Below are 19,584 nucleotides of genomic sequence, written 5' to 3' on the forward strand. Positions count from 1 at the left end.
GAACAAGATAACCTCTAGTACCCAGACTTAGCTTTCTGCTACTGCAGTGAAACAGGAAAATTGACCCACTGAAGAGCCTCCATGAGGCCCAGAAGAGACAGCAGAGTTAATCACCAAGGGGCTGTGGCCTGTGATGTCAAGCTTATGCCGCTGTAGCTGCAGGAAGGGACCTGCTTCCCAAAGGCCCTCCTGTTGAAATTAGGATGCACTTGGGAACTGCTAGGACCCCAGACAGGCAGCCGTGACTGAAATGGGGCTCACCGGGGGGGATCTTCCTGCTCAGAAATCTTTTGTCAAAAGAGCAAACACACAGTCTCCTTTGCCTGGGTGTGTACAGCAAGGCTCCCTGACCCATAGAGGTGGTGAGCACCCTTTTGGATCTGATCTTTATTTTTTGTTTTTGGATACACTAACTTATTGTTCAGTTTGTTTCAAAATAATCCCTGGTGTCTCAGTGAAGAATCTGCCTGCAGTGCAGGAGACCAGGTTCAATCCCTGGAGTAGGGAATGACTTCCCACTCCAGTATTCTTGCCTGGGAAATCCTATGGACAGAGGAACCTGGTGGGCTACAGTCCATGGGGTCACAAAGAGTCAGAAAAGCCTGAGCAACTAACACTTTAATAAGTGAAATAGTTTGGTATAACAGCAATCACCATTTAAACTATTTTATGTTTTTAAGTATAGCTTAAGACCCACTCCAGTACTCTTGCCTGGAAAATCGCATGGACGGAGGTGTCTAGTAGGCTGCAGTCCATGGGGTCGCTAAGAGTCAGACACGACTGAGCGACTTCACTTTCACTTTTCCCTTTCATGCATTGGAGAAGGAAATGGCAACCCACTCCGGTATTCTTGCCTGGAGAATCCCAGGGACTGGGGGGCCTGGTGGGCTGCTGTCTATGGGGTCACAGAGCAACAAGGCACGTGAATGCTCAGTTGCTCAGTTATGTTCAACTCTTTGCAATCCCATGAACTCCTCTGTCCACAAGATTCTCCAGGCAATAATACTGGAGTGGGTTGCCATTTCTTCCTCCAGGGAATCTTCCCAACCCAGGGATCGAACTCGCATCTTCTGCATGTCTCCTATGTTGTCAAGTGGATTCTTTACCACTGAACCACCTGGGAAGCCCCCAGCTCAAAGAACACCCATTGCTTAAATGCACTTTGATATAATAAGACAATACTTTTATAGGCGTCATTGACACCTATGAACAATAAATAGCCTAGTAGACAGATTAAGGTTTAACCTTTCTTTTCTTTAGTGGCTATTTAGAGATTTAAAAGAACAGATAACTCATTTCAACAGGAATCTGCTACTGATATTTACCTCTATATAATCTTCAGCTCAGACATGGAATACCAAGAACAAGCTTATGTTAGCTTGACCCCCTCTACCCCCAACAATAAAAATTACCCCAAACCCATGTTTTTATTTTAGATATATTGATCTTCTAGTGTAAAGCTTGTCCTTTTAATTACCAGATGCAATCTAGGGCCAACAACCTGACTCCTTCTAAAGAGTGAGAAGAAAGCAGAACTGAGAAATTTCTTTGAATTGTTTGGTGACTATGTACAGATTTTAAGAGGTCAGTCAATCCTGATACATGGAGCTCAACCTGCTGGTAAATAATCAATTACACTTCTCAGACACTGCAGTCTTAATCTTGTGACAAAGACTGATCTTTAAATATCATAGAAATAAAGTCAGAAAAATGGACCTTAGGAGAGAAGTGAACAGAGGCGAACTGGCCAGTTTTAGGAGCCCATGGAATATTTAGAATGAATGATCATGTTCACATGAAAATAAACCCTGGCAGGAAAAGAGGCCAAGAAACTTGAAAATGAGCCCTTTGGTTTCCTGGCTGTCTAAAAGAGGACTTGGTCAGTAAATGGAATCATAGCCCAGATCCCAACAATAATTGTGTGGTTTGTTGGACACAACCTACTTATCAAACCGAGAATGAGAAAAGGTTAAGTTGCCAACGGGTGTTCTCTGTGGATCCCAAGTGAGTGCTGAAGCCTCTACAAGCCTCTGGTCAGTTGGTAATGAGGACAATACCTGTATCAACATTAGTGATAAAAACGACATTGCCAAGTCTGCCAAACACTTTAGAAAGCTTGGCTTATTTCACCCAAGCAACATTCCTTTCAGATGGGGAACTGGGGCTCCAAAAGGTCAGGCGGCGAGACCAAGCTCACCCAGCTGGTAAGCAGTGGAACTGAGACCAGAAAGAAGACAAAATTGTGCTGTTAGCCTATTGCCTTGATAGTAGGAGGAGCGGAATGAGAGAGAGTCTAAAATTACAGTGCAGTTGGAAACAGCAACCCATGAGGGCACAGTGCTTTTGTGCAGTGCCTTCTGCCCTCAGTTTTATAGGGTCTGTCTCCAAAGTTGCTCAGGTCAGCACTTTTCTCTTCATCCCACCCTCTAGAAAGGTTGCTTTGTACATTTGTCATATAATTTGCTTGTTCTGTCACATTCTGCTTTCCATCCTGCGATACCTCTTAAATATACTTTTTAAATTTGCACGCATTAAGGATCAGTCTTCATACTGAAAAGGTCAGTGGGTTTTGACAAACACATAGTATACACTGTCCCCATTACATTATAATACAGAATAGATTCATTGCCCTAAAATATCTCCTTGTTCAGTCGCTCAGTCGCATCCAACTGTTTGTGACCCTATGAACTGTAGCACGCCAGACTTCCCTATCCTTCACCATCTCCCCGAGCTTGCTCAAACTCAAGTCCATTGAGTCAGTGATGCCATCCAACCATCTCATCCTCTGTCGTCCCCTTCTCCTCCTGCCTTCAGTCTTTCCCAGCATCAGGGTCTTTTCCAATGAGTTGGCTCTTTGCATCAGGTGGCCAAAGTATTGGAGTTTTAGCTTTAGCATCAGTCCTTCCAATGAATATTCAGGGTTGATTTCCTTTAGGATGAACTAGTTTGATCTCCTTCCTATCTAAGGAACTCTCAAGAGTCTTCTCCAGCACCACAGTTCAAAAGCATCAGTTTTTTGGTGCTTAGCCTTTTTTTGGTCCAACTCTCACATTCATACATGACTGCTTAAAAACCATAGCTTTGACTAGGTGGTCCTTTGTCGGCAAAGTAATGTCTCTGCTTTTTAACATGCTGTCTAGGTTTGTCATAGCTTTTCTTCCAAAGATCTCGCACTTTTAATTTCATGGCTCCAGTCACCATCTGCAGTGATTTTGGAGCCCAAGAAAATAAAGTCTGTCACTGTTTCTCCTGGACTTCACCTGTTCTTCCTGGAACTCTGACAGTTACTGATCTTTTCACCATTTTTATAGTTTTATGTTTTCCTCACTGTCATATAATTGGAACCCTAGAGTATGTAATCTGTATAGACTGGCTTCTTTCACTTAGCAATCTGTATTTGAGTCATTCATGTATTCTTAAGCTTTCTTAGCTTATTTTTCCTTATCACCAAATAATTTTCTGTGATAGTGATATACCACGGTTTGTTCATCTTTTCACCTGTTGAAGAATCTTTGTTACTTACAGTTTTGCAATTATAGATAAAAGTGCTATAACATTTGTGTACAGGCTTTGCATACACATACATTTTCAAATATTTTGATCAATGTCTTTTTAACATATTTCAGGTTGATTGTAATTGTTGATTTATAATTAACTTTTTATATGACTTCTCAAATATAGTTATTTGAAAAAATAATTTTCATATAATAAATCTGTTCAGAGTCATGTATCATTTTTATAAAAGTATAAACAATGAGCCCATAAGTGTTTTATGGAAGAAGAGAGCTCTCAATAGAGAGCAATTTAGATGTATTTAGATTTCATATTCTTTGAAATATGAGCAGACATGAGGTCTGCTGAGGCCATTTCTTTTACATTGCAAACAGGGAAATTTATAGGTGTTAAATGAGCCTCAAAATTGTTTCTTTATTGCTGTAACCTCACTAATAAAACATGTTGAAATTTACACATTTGGAAATCCAAATAAAACCATTTGCAAGTTGAAGTAATAAATACAATAGGGTCTTAGATAACTGAAAGCAGCTCCCTTTGTGAATATACATATCAAGTAGGACACAGAAAATGCCAAGAAATATAAGCTTTGGAAATATTTTTCCTGGATATTTCATCTTTAAGTGCATGATATGTTTTACATATATTATAATCCTATTAAAACATCACTTACTGGGAATTCCCTGGTGGTCCAGTGATTAGGACTCAGTACTTTCACTTCTGGGACCCAGGTTTGATCCCTGCTCCGGGACCTAAGATCTATAAGCTATGCAGAGCAGCCATAAAAGTTAAATTACTTACTATTTCATAGGGTATGGGCAAGCATTAGAGTGGAAGGCAAATATGTTCACTGTGTGTGTTAATCACTCATATGGCCGACTCTTTGCGACTCCATGGACTATAGCTGGCCAGGCTCCCCTGTCCATGGAGTTCTCCAGGCAAGAATACTGGAGTGGGTTGCCATTTCCTTTTTCAGGGGATCTTCCTGACCCAGGGATCGAACCCAGGTCTCCTGCCTTGCAGGCAGATTCTTTACTGTCTGAGCCGCTAGGGAAGCCAGTTATACATTCAGTAAAATTAATCTAAAACATGATAACAATTCTACCCAAAAGTCTTTCTGTAACACAGTGTTCTATCAATGGCAAGTCAGCCTTTGCCTTTATTACTGGTATTCCAAAGAGAGCTCCTTTGGGAATGAATTAGCAAAAATTGTCCCCGTGTTGTGACCACCTTATAGAACCTTTACTGAGTTTTCCCACAGAATTTAAGTGATTTGTCCTGATTGGACCAGCAGGGCTGAAGTATAAAATATCCCACATCAAGAGAGCTCTAGCAGTGTATGCTGTGTTTTAGTTTGTGTCTTAAGTTACTCGATGTAAAGTATTTCACAAAATGGTGTTCAAGTATCAGATTGAGGGATTTAAGGCCATCATACAAGTTCCATTTATTTCTCCTCTCCATAGAAATGACAGCCTTTTTAGGGTCAGAAAATTAATGAATCCAAACCATATTGGCAAATGCTGGAATTTTTCCCCCTGACCTAAAAGTTTTGGAGATTTCTCCACTAGGAGTTTGTCTCACTAAGAGGTGAGGACTGGCTTCCAAGAAGCTCATGGGTGGGGGATGGGAGGTGGGAGGGGTGATTAGGGCTTTAATTCAGTGGAAGAAATTCAGGAGAGAATTCTTGGGAACTTGATTCTCTCTGAAGCAGAACATACCTTATGATCCATCCAACAGGGGCTTCTATAGAGAGACCCTCCCCCTTTAATATGTAATATTATATCAGGGGAAAATATCTTCTTCTATCTCTCATTCACAAAAATATATATTCGTTAATTTGTTTTTGGCTGGAGGAGCAGCAAGACATTGGCCCTCTGGATCTTCTTGGGTTATTCCCTGAATACTGTCGATGAAGCCAGTACAAGTGAGCTGATATTCATGTCTCCAGTGAAGGAAGATTTGCAAAGATTGTTCTCAGTATCCCCCGCCATGTGCCAAATTGAACTTACCAAGAGTCTTCCAGGAGAGGGATCAAGGCCCTCTCCCCTTACCTTCTGAGATTCAGCTTCCTAAGAACTGAGGTGACCCTGGCACTATTAGCAAGAAAATGTGAAAGTTCCCCCAAGATAAAAGAGGGAGTCTTGGTCAGGGGCTTGGGCTCCAGACCAGAGCCTAGAGGTGTGTGGGGGATAGCGTGTTCCAGATACAGTGTGCAGCTGTGGTTAGAAATCCAGTTACACCCGGGCACCTTGGCAAAGCAGCCGTGTTTGTGGAACAGAGGCTGGCTGTGTGAGTGCAAATCCAATAAGCTGTTGACTTGGGAGTCTGTGTCCTCAGGGCTGCCCTGCTGCCTGCATGGGGTTTTGAAGCAGAAAGGACAGCCTTTCAGCCCGACAGAACCAGTTCTCAACAGTGACACCATTCAGAATGGATTAGAATCAGAACTAGTTTAAAAATTGAAATATAGTTGATTTACAAGACTGTGTGAGTTTCTGGCATACAGCAAAGTGATTCAGATATGTGTGTGTCTCTGTGTTTTGTATCCTTTTCCATCATGGTTTATTACAAGATATTAAACATAGTTCCCTATGCTGTGCAGTAGGAACTTGTTGTTTATTTTATATATAGTAGTTTGTATCTGTTAGTTCCACATCCCTAATTTATGCTCCCACTTGGAAACCATAAGTTTGTTTTCTTTCTTTTTTAAAAAAAATGTATTTTGTTGAACAATAGTCGTGGCACACAGGCTTAATTACTCTGAGGCATGTGGGATCTTCCCAGGCCAGGGATTGAATTTGTGTCCCCTGCATTGGCAGGTTGATTACTACTGAGCCCCCAGCGAAGCCCTATTTGTAGACTTCTTTTTAAATTTATTTATTTTTAATTGAAGGATAATTGCTTTACAGTGTTGTATTGGTTTCTGCCATATGTCAGCATGAATCAGGCATAGGGATACACGAGCAGCATGAGGTGATGCCTCACTGTATTTTCAATTTGCATTTCTCTACTAGTTAGTGTTGTTGAGCATCTTTTCACGTGCCTGTTGGCTCTCTATGTGTCTTCTTTGGAGAAAGGTCTGTATTAGGCCTTCTGCCCATTTTTATTTTTTTTGACTGGGTTGTTTGTATTTTTTAGTATTGAGTTTTATGACCTGTTTGTGTATTTTGGAAATTAATTCCTTGCTTGTAAATATTTTCTACAGTCTGTAGGTTATCTCTTTGTTTTGTTTATGGTTTCCTTTGCCATGTAAAAACTTGTAATTTGGATTAGGTCTCATTTGTTTATTTTTGCTTTTATTTTTATTGCCTTGGGAGACTGTCCTAAGAAAACATTGGTATGATTTATGTCAGAGAATGTTTTGCTTGTGCTGTCTTCTAGGAATTTTATGGTGTCCTATCTTTTAAGTCTTTAATCCATTTTGAGTTTATTTTTGTGTAGGGTGTGAGAGTATGTTCAAACTTCATTGATTAGGTGCTCTCCCAGCAGAGCTTGCTGAAGAGACTGTCTTTTCTCCATTGTATATTCTTGTCTCCTTTGTCAAAGATTAATTGAACATAGTTGTGGGGTTTATTTCTGGGCTTTATATTCTGTTCCATTGATCCATATGTCTGTTTTGTGCCAATTCCACGTTGTCTTGTAAAATCAGAACTTCTAATGGGCAGATCAGAGTTTTTCTCTCTGGAAATTTGAAACAGACTGCTCCCTTTGGACTAAATAAATTCCCAGGTTGTGAACAATTTGGGTAATGGAGAGTCCCTAAGAGAGAGATACTGAATTACCTACAATGTGGAGGGATGGAGGCTTAAACAAATAATTAGAAAAATAGAGATGCTCAAATTTTGAATCCAAAACCAACGGAGGTCCTACAGATTAGTATGCCACTTCATTGTGACTCACCAAGAGCTCAAGTGTTTGCCAAATTTGTTTAACAGCTGAAAAAATATTTTTAAGAATCTCGAGGGATGAGATTCTAAGGAACACCTGTTGGAAAATGCTTTTCGAATGGCAGAATTTTAGATACTAAATTGTGGCAAAGGAGCAGTCAACATATGGCAGGAGTTCTTTCCTGGAGCCTGTCCTTATGATGCTTACCTGTCTCGGGATAGATCAGCCCCACCATTCTGTGGAATTGATTATTGTGTTCTCATACTCCAGCCCAGGTAGGGCAGAGCAGAGGGTGCTGACTGAGGTCAGAGGCTTCTCCTGGGCTCGGTCTATCCATCCTTGGCCTTTGAATAATGACCACCTACAATTCCTCATTGACTCCGGGTGTAGGGTTTTTTTGTCCTTTCCGTTGTTGTGCATCCTTAGTGCCCAGACTCTGCCTGGCCCAATTTAGATGCTCACTAGCTATGTGTTAAATAGAACTCCTAGCCCTCTGTGTCTTGGCAAAGTCACTAGAAACCTAACCCAGCATTTCCTTTGCAGAGTCTGTACTTGCACAGCAGGTCAGACCCTTTGGAAGGTTCAGGAGAGCATCAGTGGCTGGGAACTCCCGATTGGGTGTGGTGGGCCCAGTCCTCAGCCACAGATGGAAAATGACATTTCACTTGTCAGTCAAATGAAACCCATATCTGCCTAAGTCTGATCATCCTGGGATGGTGGGGAGCAGGGGTTCAGTGAAGCCTTTTCAGGCTCCACTGGCTGAGTCGCTATCCCCTAGCTTACTGCTGCCCAGTCTAACGATGATGTGCAGAGTATTTAACCACTTATATGGCAAAATATGTTTTATAAACAAATGTATTTCAGTAAATCCTTATATAAGTAAAAATATTAAATTTTCCCTGTGTATTCTCTAAACTCCTGAAGCTATTTATGCTGTAATATAAGACAAAATGGTCACCAAATCATTCTAATTATTTCTAAGTCTCTTATTGATGTTTAGAAATTTCTGGGTGGGAACTTCCCTGGTAGTCCAGTGGTTAAAACTTCGCTTTTCAAAGCAGAGGGTGCAGGTTCGACCACTGGTCAGGAAGCTAAGATCCCACATGTCTCTTGGCCAAGAAAACCAAAACATAAAACAGAAACAATATTGTAAAAAAGTCAGTGAAGACTTTTAAAATGGTCCACATCAAAAAAATCTTTAAGAAAAATTACAGCTCACGGAGCCTGTACCTGGAGCCCCTTTGCTTCCGTCCGCACCTGCAGTGCTGCCCCCCGCTGGCCCATCCCACCACTCCCGCCCACCTGGACCCCTCCTGAGGGCCCACAGCGTCTGTGTCCATACAGCTACCAACCTTGAGCTGTTTGGCTCGTGGAGCAGTGTCCCAAGTCTATTGCCACCTGCTGGGTGGCCTTAGATGGTCATCCAGTGATACATGGTCTAACCTCAGCTATTTATCAGCCTTCAGGGCCATAGTTCTGTGTGTTAACCTGTAGGAACACGGTGCCAGTAAATAGAGGCTGAATATCAGCCATGGTCTTGTCCCTTCTGTGTAGCTCAGGGCCCCGAGTCTTCTCCTCACCCCTTGCCTTTGGTAACCACACATCTAATCTCTTTTTCAATGCAGTTTTTCTTTTCAAGATTCCCCGTATAAGTGAGGGAATACAGTATTTGTCTTTCTGTGTCTGACTCATTTCACTTAGTACAATGCCCTCAAGTTCCGTCTTGCAAATGGCAGAATTTCCTTCTTTCTTATGGCTGAATATTCCATTGTATATCTCTCTCTATGTATATATGAAGGACCACAGCTTCTTTATCCATTTATTTATCAGTGGCCACTTCAGTTGTTTCCATGTTTGGCTATCGTGAACAGTGCTGCTATGAACATGGAGATGCAGATATCTCTTCAATGTAGTGTTTTCATTTCCTTCAGTTATATTCCCAGAAGTAAAATTCCTGGATCATATGGTAGTTCCATTTCAAATAAACCAAAAGTAGAATTGGCCTGTTTTTAAAATGGATTATTTGTTTGGTTTTTTTGGCTTTTGAGTTGTATGGATTCTTTATTGTTGTTCAGTCGCTGAGTCACGTCTGACTCTTTGTGACCCCATGGACTGCAGCACGCCAGGCTTCCCTGTCCTTCACTGTGTCCTGGAATTTGCGCAAACTCATGTCCATTGAGTCGGTGATGCCATCCAACCATCTCATCCTCTGTTGCCTCCTTTTCCTCCTGCCCTCAATCTTTCCCAGCATTGGGGTCTTTTCCAGTGAGTCATCTCTTTGAATCAGGTGGCCAAAGTATTGGAGCTTCAGCATCAGTCCTTCCAGTGAATATTCAGGGTTCATTTCCTATAGGATTTTAGAATAAATTCTTGATGTATTTTAGCTGTCAACCCCCTACTAGACATAAGATTTGTAAATATTTTTCCCATTATGTAGGATGTCATTTCATTTTCTGGAATGTTTCTTTTGCTGTGCAGCCTGAATATTTTGACACTCTTTCTGCCCTTGGTAATATTTTTTCCCCCAATAGCTTGGGCACTTAAGAAGAGATCTTTAATCCCAAATGGTTTAAGGAAAATTTTCTTAACACACCTGGGCACCAGAATCAGCCATTTGATGAGTCCCTTTGCTGTCCATCTGAAGCTATCACAACATTGTTAATTGGCTATACTCCAGTATAAAGTAAAAAGTTAAATACAAAAAAGAAAAAAGGAAAGGAGCAGCCGTTTGAGTGAGACTGAGAAATGAATACTGAAGCTCCACGTGTGGACTGGTTGTACATCTGGTGTTGAGGAGAACCTTTAGCTTAGGGGTCCTCTGTTTGGGGTCCAATGCAAGCACCCAGTTTTCCTCTCCATTTGTAGGCACAGTGCTGGATCTAGTGACATACCTCAGTGAGACTGAGTCTTAGGAAATTCATGGTTGGTTGTTATCAGGGCCTCCTGCTGCTCTGCAAACCACCCCTATGGAGAGTGATGCACAATTTCCTTTAGGTTAATTCCATAAGTTGCATTTCAGAAAGAAAAAGTGACCTGACATCACAGGGAAACCACTTTTAGTTGCTCCATTTCCTGGAGCCTACAGCTTTTTTTTTTTTTGGTACAGCTGGCAAAACGCCTGGGACAAGATGTATTCAAGTGAAGTCAAAGCAGAGCTGTGTTCAGAGAAACAGATGGCCCACCTAAGGTGAAAAAATTACTTTCTTGCGGGGAAAGGCCCGGTGGTTTATTCACCTCTTCCTCTAGGAAGGCAGGAATGCGTGCAGGCAAAATAAATACAACACATTGCAAGGGCATGCCACAGATGAACAGAATAGCTGGTGCTGAGCCGGGTAGTGAGAGGCATCTTCCTGCTCCAGAAAGGCTGCGGAAACTTGTCACACACATATGAAAGTGCTCCCAGACCTGGAAAATCACTCCATCAGTGGAAGTAATAAGAATCAGGACATAAGGGAAGAGACCCTACAGTCCACTCTCTCTGAGAGCCTGTAATGACCTGCCGAGAAGATGGGGAACGGTTAGCTGAGCCAGGCACAGGCGCAGGAAAATGATTGAATATGAACAGAGCAGAATTGTGTTGTGCTCCATCTGAAGAAACCCTGTCGGGGGTTAATGTGGTTGGAAGTGTGGTAGACAGATAATCTGGGTTTGTTTAGAAAAGGGGAGACATGGAATGGGAGTTCGTTGCTGGTTATCTAATACTCTCTGCAGAGGTTGTTGTTTTTCATTGTTTAGTTGCTAAGTCATGTCCGACTCTTTGGGGCTTCATGGACTGTAGCCTGCCAGGCTCCTCTGTCCATGGAATTCTCCAGGCAAGAATACTAAACCAGGTTTCCGTTTCCTTCTCCAGGGGATCTTCCCCACCTAGGGACTGAATGTATATCTCCTGCATTGGCAGACTGACTCTTTCCCACTGAGCCACCGGGGAGGCCCTAAATGCAAAATAGAAATACCATCATTGCATATTAATGTCTTCTTTCCCTGACTGGGAGAGTTGGCCAAAGGACTAATAATGATGACCGTTGTAAAAATGATCTTGAAATAGTCGCTACATAGATAAAATAAGAGATGCCTTCACTTGCAACTGAGATTTACGGAGGGTCTGTGAGATGGGAAAATGGGGTTTGCAATGCAGGATGTTTATTGCTCCCAGAGGCTGTGGCTAATCTCTTATGAAGCAAGGTTTCAGTTGGGTAGTGATTGAGTAATTAGAACAGAGATGCATTGTGTAACTCCTTCTTCCTCTTTATTTATTGTGAACCAGTGAATATCCCTAGTGTCAAGCTATAGGCCAGCATAATAGATTTGATTTTTGAATATCTCATATCATGAGAGTTCAGCGGTTCTTGCAAAAAGTGCCCACAGAAAGCCATGGCCTTATATTTATCTCTGCTGATGCTAAGCTTGTCTGATATATTCATACAAGGGCATCCTAACAGCCTTGTGTTTAAAGGGAACAAGAACTTACATTTAACTACCTTAGCTTTACTTCTCATGGCTAAACTGTGAGACTGATACTATTTCCCATATGTTAAGGGTGGAATTGAGATTCAAAGAGATTAAGTAACTTTCTCCAGGCAGTAGAGTACCTTCAAAGCTGAAAAGACATGCCCTCTTCTGCTCAGTTTTATACAGAAGTGAAGTATTAATACAGTTGTTGTTCAGTTGCTCAGTCATGTCTGACTCTTTGTGACCCCATGGATGGCAGCACTGTCCTTCACCCTCTCCTGGAGTTTGCTCAAACTCATGTCCATTGAGTAGATGCTGCCATCCAATCATCTCATACTCTGTCGCCACCTTCTCCTCCTGCCTTCAGTCTTTCCAGCATCAGGGTCTTTACCAATGAGTTGGTCTCCACATCAGGTACCCAAAGTTTTGGAGTCTCAAACTCAGCATCAGTTCTTCCAGTGAATATTCAGGATTGATTTCCTTTAGGATTGACTGGTTTGATCTCCTTGCTATCCAAGGGACTCTCAAGAGTCTTCTGCCGCAGCACAGTTTGAAAGCATCAATTCTGCAGCCTTCTTTATGGTCTAACTCGTACATCTGTACATGACTATTGGAAAAATCATAGCTTTGACTATACAGTAGAGCTGGATTTTCAGATTTCAAACCAGGCCCATCTGACCCCAAAGTCACTGCTCCTTCTGCTGTGCTCTGTGGCCACGTTGGCATATAGGAGGCTTAAGAAATTGCTAAGGGTTTTTTTTGTTTGTTTTTAAATAGTTATGCTATTCTGTGCTGTTTTTCTTTTTTACAGTTGTGTATATGTGTGTAAAGTACATATAATATACAATTTACCACCTTACCCATTCTTTTTATAATTTTATTTGTTCATTTATTTGTTTTTACTTTTGCTGTGCTGGGGCTTCATTGCTGTGCAGGCTTTTCTCTAGTTGCGGTGAGCAAGGGTTACTCTCTGGTTGCTGTTTGTGGGCTTCTCATTGCTGTGAATTCTCTTGTTGCCAAACACAGGTTTGAGGTACGTGGGCTTCAGTGGTTACAGCACATGGGCTTGGTAGTTGTGGCCCACGGGCTTAGTCACTCCATTCCTTGTGGAATCTTCCTGGACCAGGGATCGAACCCATGTCTCCTGCATTGGCAGACAGATTCTCATCCACTGTGCCACCAGGGAAGTCCCATCTTACCCATTTTTAAGCTCAGTGGTATTTAAATGCATTCCTAACATTGTGCATCCATCACCACCATCCTTCTCTGTAACATTTTTCATCTTATAAAACTGAAGTTGTATTCCTACTAAACAGTAATTCCCCCTTCTCTTCTCTCCCAGCCCCTGGGAGCCTCCGGTCTACTTTTGTCTCTAAGAATTTGACTACTCTTAGTACCTCATACAGCTACTCATGTTCTCTTTTGGTGGCTGTTTGCATGAAATAACTTTTTCCATCCTTTTACTTTCATTCTATTTATATCTTTGGATTTAAAATGGGTCTCTTGTAGATGTAGTCACATCATGTGTTTTTATCAATTCTGTCAATCTCTATCTTTTGATTGAAGAGTTGATTTCAGTTCAGTTCAGTCTCTCAGTCATGTCCGAATCTTTGGGACCCCATGGACTGCAGCATGCCAGGCCTCCCTGTCCATCACCAACTCCCGGAGCTTACTCAAACTCATGTCCATTGAGTCAGTGATGCCATCCAACCATCTCATCCTCTGTCGTTCCCTTCTCCTCCCGCCTTCAATCTTTCCCAAAATCAGGGTCTTTTCCAGTGAGTCAGTTCTTCACATCAGGTGGCCAAAGTTTTTGAGTTTCAGCTTCAGCATCAGTCCTTCCAATGAATATTTAGGACTGATTTCCTTGAGGATGGACTGGTTGGATCTCCTTGCAGTCCCAGGGACTCTCAAGAGTCTTCTCCAACACCACAGTTCAAAAACATCAATTCTTCGGCCCTCATCTTTCTTTATAGTCCAACTCTCACATCCACATATGACCACTGGAAAAACCATAGCCTTGACTAGACGGACCTTTGTTGGCAAAGTACTGTCTCTGCTTTTTGTGTCTGCATCTTTGCTTTTTAATATGCTGTCTAGGTTAGTCATAACTTTCCTTCCAAGGAGTAAGCGTCTTTTAATTTCATGGCTGCAGTCACCATCTGCAGTGATTTTGGGGCCCCCCAAAATAAAGTCTGCCACTGTTTCCACTGCTTCCCTATCTGTTTGCCATGAAGTGATGGGACCGGATGTCATAATCTTAGTTTTCTGAATGTTGAGCTTTAAGCCAACTTTTTCACTCTTCTCTTTCACTTTCATCAAAAGGCTCGTTAGCTCCTCTTCCCTTTCTGCCATAAGGGTGGTGTCATCTGCATATCTGAGGTTATTGATATTTCTCCCGGCAATCTTAATCCCAGCTTGTGCTTCATCCAGCCCAGCGTTTCTCATGATGTACTCTGCATATAAGTTAAATAAGCAGGCTGACAGTATACAGCCTTGATGTACTCCTTTTCCTATTTGGAACCAGTCTGTTGTTCCATGTCCAGTTCTAACTGTTGCTTCCTGACCTGCATACAGGTTTCTCAAGAGGCAGGTCAAGTGGTCTGGTATTCCCATCTCTTTCGGAATTTTCCATAGTTTATTGTGATCCACACAGTCAAAGGCTTTGGAATAGTCAATGAAGCAGAAATAGATGTTTTTCTGGAACTCTCTTGCTTTTTTGATGATCCAGCGGATGTTGGCAATTTGATCTCTGGTGCCTCTGCCTTTTCTAAAACCAGCTTGAACATCTGGAAGTTCACGGTTCACATATTGCTGAAGCCTGGCTTGGAGAATTTTGAGCATGACTTTACTAGCATGTGAGATGAGTGCAATTGTGCGGTAGTTTGAGCATTCTTTGGCATTGCCTTTCTTTGGGATTGGAATGAAGACTGACCTTTTCTAGTCCTGTGGCCACTGCTGAGTTTTCCAAATCTGCTGGCATATTGAGTGCAGCACTTTCACAGCATCATCCTTCAGGATTTGAAATAGCTCCACTGGAATTCCATCACCTCCACTAGCTTTGTTCGTAGTGATGCTTTCTAAGGCCCACTTGACTTCACATTCCAGGATGTCTGGCTCTAGGTGAGTGATCACACCATCGTGATTATCTGGGTCTTGAAGATCTTTTTTGTACAGTTCTGTGTATTCTTGCCTTGGAGTACAGAATGAAGCATGGCAGAGGCTAATAGTTTTGCCAAGAGAACGCACTGGTCATAGCAAACACCCTCTTCCAACAACACAAGAGAAGTCTTTACACATGGACATCACCAGATGGTCAACACCAAAATCAGATTGATTATATTCTTTGCAGCCAAAGATGGAGAAGCTCTATACAGTCAGCAAAAACATGACTGGGAGCTGACTGTGACTCAGATCATGAACTCCTTATTGCCAAATTCAGACTTAAATTGAAGAAAGTAGGGAAAACCACTAGACCATTCAGGTATGACTTAAATCAAATCCCTTATGATTATACAGTGGAAGTGAGAAATAGATATAAGGGACTAGATCTGATAGAGTGCCTGATGAACTCTGGACAGAGGTTCGTGACATTGTACAGGAGATAGGGACCAAGACCATCCCCACGGAAAAGAAATGCAAAAAAGCAAAATGGCTGTCTGAGGAGGCCTTACAAATAGCTGTGAAAAGAAGAGAAGTGAAAAGCAAAGGAGAAAAGGAAAGATATAAGCATCTGAATGCAGAGTTCCAAAGAATAGCAAGGAGAGATAAGAAAGCCTTCCTCAGCGATCAATGCAAAGAAATAGAGGAAAACAACAGAATGGGAAAGATAAGAGATCTCTTCAAGAAAATTAGAGATTCCAAGGGAACATTTCATGCAAAGATGGGCTCAATAAAGGACAGAAACGGTATGGACCTAACAGAAGCAGAAGATATTAAGAAGAGGTGTGCTTATTAGCACCTCACTAACAAGCACTGTTTAAAAAAAAAAATAGGACACTGTTCCCTTTAAATCTCCTGGCTGTCACTTAACCCAGATGAAAAGGGATTTGCATTAGTGGGGGGAGGTGCTACAACAGTGACACTGCCTTCTTGTCTGGACCTATGTGGTCCGGAGCAGCGACCAGTGATCAGAGCACAGACTGCTGGTGTCCACCTTGCCCACCCAGGCTCCTGCAAGCTGCTCCAGGAACTGTTCATAGCTGCCTGCCGTGGGGGTGAGGATGCAAGGCTGCTGTGGTGCTGAGAGCTGAAACTGGCCAAAATTAACTGTCTACATCTCTCCTGGACGTTGCAAGCCTTCAGTCCAGAGTTCCACAGTAGTTACATCAGACAGATTCTGCCAGCTCAATTGTTATCCAGGGTGGGACAGAGATTCTCAGAACTTCCTACTTCATCATCTTCCCAGAATTGGCAAAAATTAAAAAAAAATTTCCTTTTTTTTGAGCAGTTTAGGTTCACAGCAAAATTGATCGAAAGGTACAGAGATATCCAATATAGCCCTGTCCCCATTATCAACAGAGAAATGCCTCTGGATTTTAAAGTGTGTGTGTGTGTGCATGCAGTGCTCAGTCCAACTCTTTGCAGCCTCATGGACTGTAACCCACCAAGCTCCTCTGTCCATGGAATTTTCCAAGAAAGAATACTGGAGTGGGTTGCCATTTTCTACTCCAAGATTATGAAGTACCATCATTAAAATCATGTATAAGGAAACATTTCTTGAGAAAAGGCTAGTTGTCGTATTGGAGCATTTCAACGCTTTCCACAGCTGGCAAGCCTGGCCCTTTTAGGACCAGTACTCGTGCACCAGGGGTTTCTTGGTACCTAAGAGGCAGGAACTGTCGTGTTTCCTTCTTCTGGGTGTGCATTTGAAGTGCAGGAATAACAGTAATACTGTCTGCCTAAGTCGTGTGCTGTCAGTGGCCCCAGCGTCTTCCTTCTTATCTGGGAGCCATCTTTCATTATGATTTATCCTTCTTAAAGCCTCTTGATGGAAATAGCTGCCAAGTGTTAGAGTCTGTTGCTGCACCATCTCACCTATTGCAATGCTTATTCCCACTCTTTTGTCTCAGACCGGTGAAAAGGGATTCCATGCTGTCAAATGAGTCCCCCGAATAATTCTCCCCCATGCCAGATTCCTCTGTCCCCATCACATGGCTGCTATCTGTATCATCTTATAGCACAGCTCCAATGATCTCATGCTTTTGCTCAAAAAAAAAAAAAAAGTACCTATCCTATTCCAAAATCCCTAGAAACGGCAGCAGTTCCCAACTTCCCAGAGTCCTTTCCCAAAGTATGGGGGTCCTAGGACTAGAGCGACCATCTGATGTTTTGGGATGGTGTTTCCCCACAGTGGTGCTTCCTGGGAACCTGTCAGATGCAGCAGCTCTGCTTTGTAACAAATCTATAAGAAAATAATTCTAGCTAGACTCTCCAATCTCCACGGAAAAGCCCTCATCTTTTCCCATTACGTTGTTGTCTAGCGCCACCTGGTGTTAGAACGAGGCAGCAGCGGCTCTAGAGAAAAAGGAAAAAAAAAAAAACCTGTTAATGTTTTATCCCAAACTGAAGGTGTTTAGCACCAGAGAGGAACCTTAAAGATCATTTAGATGTATGCCTCACTTTATAGATCAGTAATTTATCCAGGATTTAGAGAAAGAACTGGATCAAGATTTCAGTCCCAGGCTTCTCAGTTTTCCAACACATCCACTCCTTGCCCCCATAACCTCTTTTGTTTTTTTTAAACACTTTTTTTAAAGGTACATTTGGCTTATTTGTTTATTTGGTTATGCAGCATGTGGGATCTTAGCTCCCTAACCAGGGATTGAACCCGCACCCCCTGCAAAGGAAACACAGTCTTAACCACTGGACTGTCAGGGAATTCCCCCCCACCTCCCACCCAACAGCCACCCAACCCTCCAGAGGAACTGGGCCAGAGTGATGATGCAACTTCTGGAAGAAGGCAACAAAAGGGTACTAACTTTCACTGATCCCTTCGTATAAACCAGTTACTTTGCTAAGTACATTTATAATATCTCACTTATTCTTCACAGGTAGCCTGTTCCTATTTCTGTTTCACTGATGGATAAGGTTAGAAACTGAGAGACCCCCCACAGTTACTCCGCGTTATTTCCTCACCGTTATCCTCTCCCTCCCTGCCCCTGTGTCTGGGCACATACACACTTCCCTGCTCCCACTGACTCTGGGCTTGGCCAGTGAGACTTTCTTTGGTCAATGGAATGTGAATGAACTTGATGTATGCCCCAAATGAGAAGAGACTAAGTTCCGTGGTGCAATTAGATGTACTTCAGCCCTGTCCTCCTCTGTGGGGACAACATACCCCAGAAGGTGGCTGTCTCTTCAGCTCTACCCTTGAAATAGGACACACTTGGAGCAGGGCTGAGCCCGCCAGTCACAGTAGACTCAGAGTTAGCCTGCAGCCTTTACGAGATATAAACAGAAAAGTGAATATTTGTCCTTTAAGCCATTGAGAATTTGGGGTTGTTTGTTGCTACAGCAAAGCTGACCCATACAGGCTTGAACACAAGTCTGACTGACTCTAAAATCTCTTGCGAAACTGTGAAAAGGAAACTTGCTCTCAGGCAATGTCTGATTTAACTAACTTGAGAATCTATGTGTTAGGCCTTTTTTTAAATGAATATTTTCTTTGAAAAAGTAATGAATTAATTTAGCTGCACTGGGTCTTAGTTGCGGTATGTGGAATCTTTAGTTGCAGCGTGTGGGATCTAGTTCTCTGACCAGGAAATCGAACCCAGACCCCCTGCATTGGGAGTGCAGAAGTCTTAGCCACTGGCAGGGAGGTTCCTGTGTGTTACGTCTTAAGTTACTAAGATTCTCGCCTCCTTGGACTCCTTGCTTAATTCTACCCTTGCACTGACACGTATCCTGAGGGTCTGATTTAATTCTGCAACCTGCTTCTCCAGTTTTGCCTGCTCTGTGCTTTTGAGTCTCTTTCCCTTGATTTACTTTTTCTTCTTTTTAAAAGCACTTATTACCTTCCAAAATACTCTACAATCAACTTATTTACCGGAGAAGGCAATGGCAAGCCATTCCAGTACTCTTGCCTAGAAAATTGCATGGACAGAGGAGCCTGGTAGGCTGCAGTCCATGGGGTCGCTACTAGTCGGACACAACTGAGCGACTTCACTTTCCCTTTTCACTTTCACACATTGGAGAAGGAAATGACAACCCACTCCAGTGTTCTTGCCTGGAGAATCCCAGGGATGGCGGAGCCTGGTCGGCTGCCATCTATGGGGTCGCACAGAGTCGGACACCACTGAAGCGACTTAGCAGCAGCAGTAGCAGTAGCAGCAACTTATTTACAACACATATTGTTTAAACGCTGTCCAGTTCAATTTTAAGAGGGAGGGAGTTTTTAGATGTGTTTTGTTTATTGTTATTCCTTCATCAGTGCCTGGCACATGTGTGATTAGCCGCTCAGTCATGTCCAACTCTTTGTGACCCCACTGACTGCAGCCCACCAGGCTCCTCTGTCCACGGGGATTCTCCAGGAAAGAATACTGGAGTGGGTTGCCATGCTCAGCTCCAGGGATTGAACCCAGGTCTCCCGTATTGCAGACTGATTCTTTACCATCTGAGCCACCAGGGAAGCCTGGCACATAGTAGGCACTAAAAAGTGTTTGATCAATGAATGAATGAAAACACTTCTGAAACCATGGTAGCTGTTGTGTTTTAATAGCTTGACCAGTAGAGGTC

The 19,584-nt window shown here is 42.6% G+C and overlaps 1 protein-coding gene across 4 annotated transcripts in view; it reads left to right on the top strand.

Moving 5' to 3' along the window:
• Window positions 1–19,584, top strand: part of SAP30 (Sin3A associated protein 30) — a 104,024-nt gene that overhangs the window by 41,033 nt on the left and 43,407 nt on the right. Inside the window, exon 5 of one of the 4 annotated variants that reach the window (XM_055428026.2) lies at window positions 1–6,353. This exon is cut by the window's left edge and continues 371 nt beyond it. The exons of the other annotated variants lie outside the window; for them this stretch is intronic. The gene's annotated coding sequence lies outside the window, so the exon portion shown is untranslated. Of the gene's footprint in view, window positions 6,354–19,584 lie in introns of those variants that run through there. 4 annotated transcript variants of the gene reach the window in all.

Source organism: Moschus berezovskii, chromosome 7, assembly GCF_049115385.1.
Source record: "Moschus berezovskii isolate FMDL1 chromosome 7, NW_MosBer_1.0, whole genome shotgun sequence".
Lineage (NCBI taxonomy): Eukaryota > Metazoa > Chordata > Mammalia > Artiodactyla > Moschidae > Moschus > Moschus berezovskii.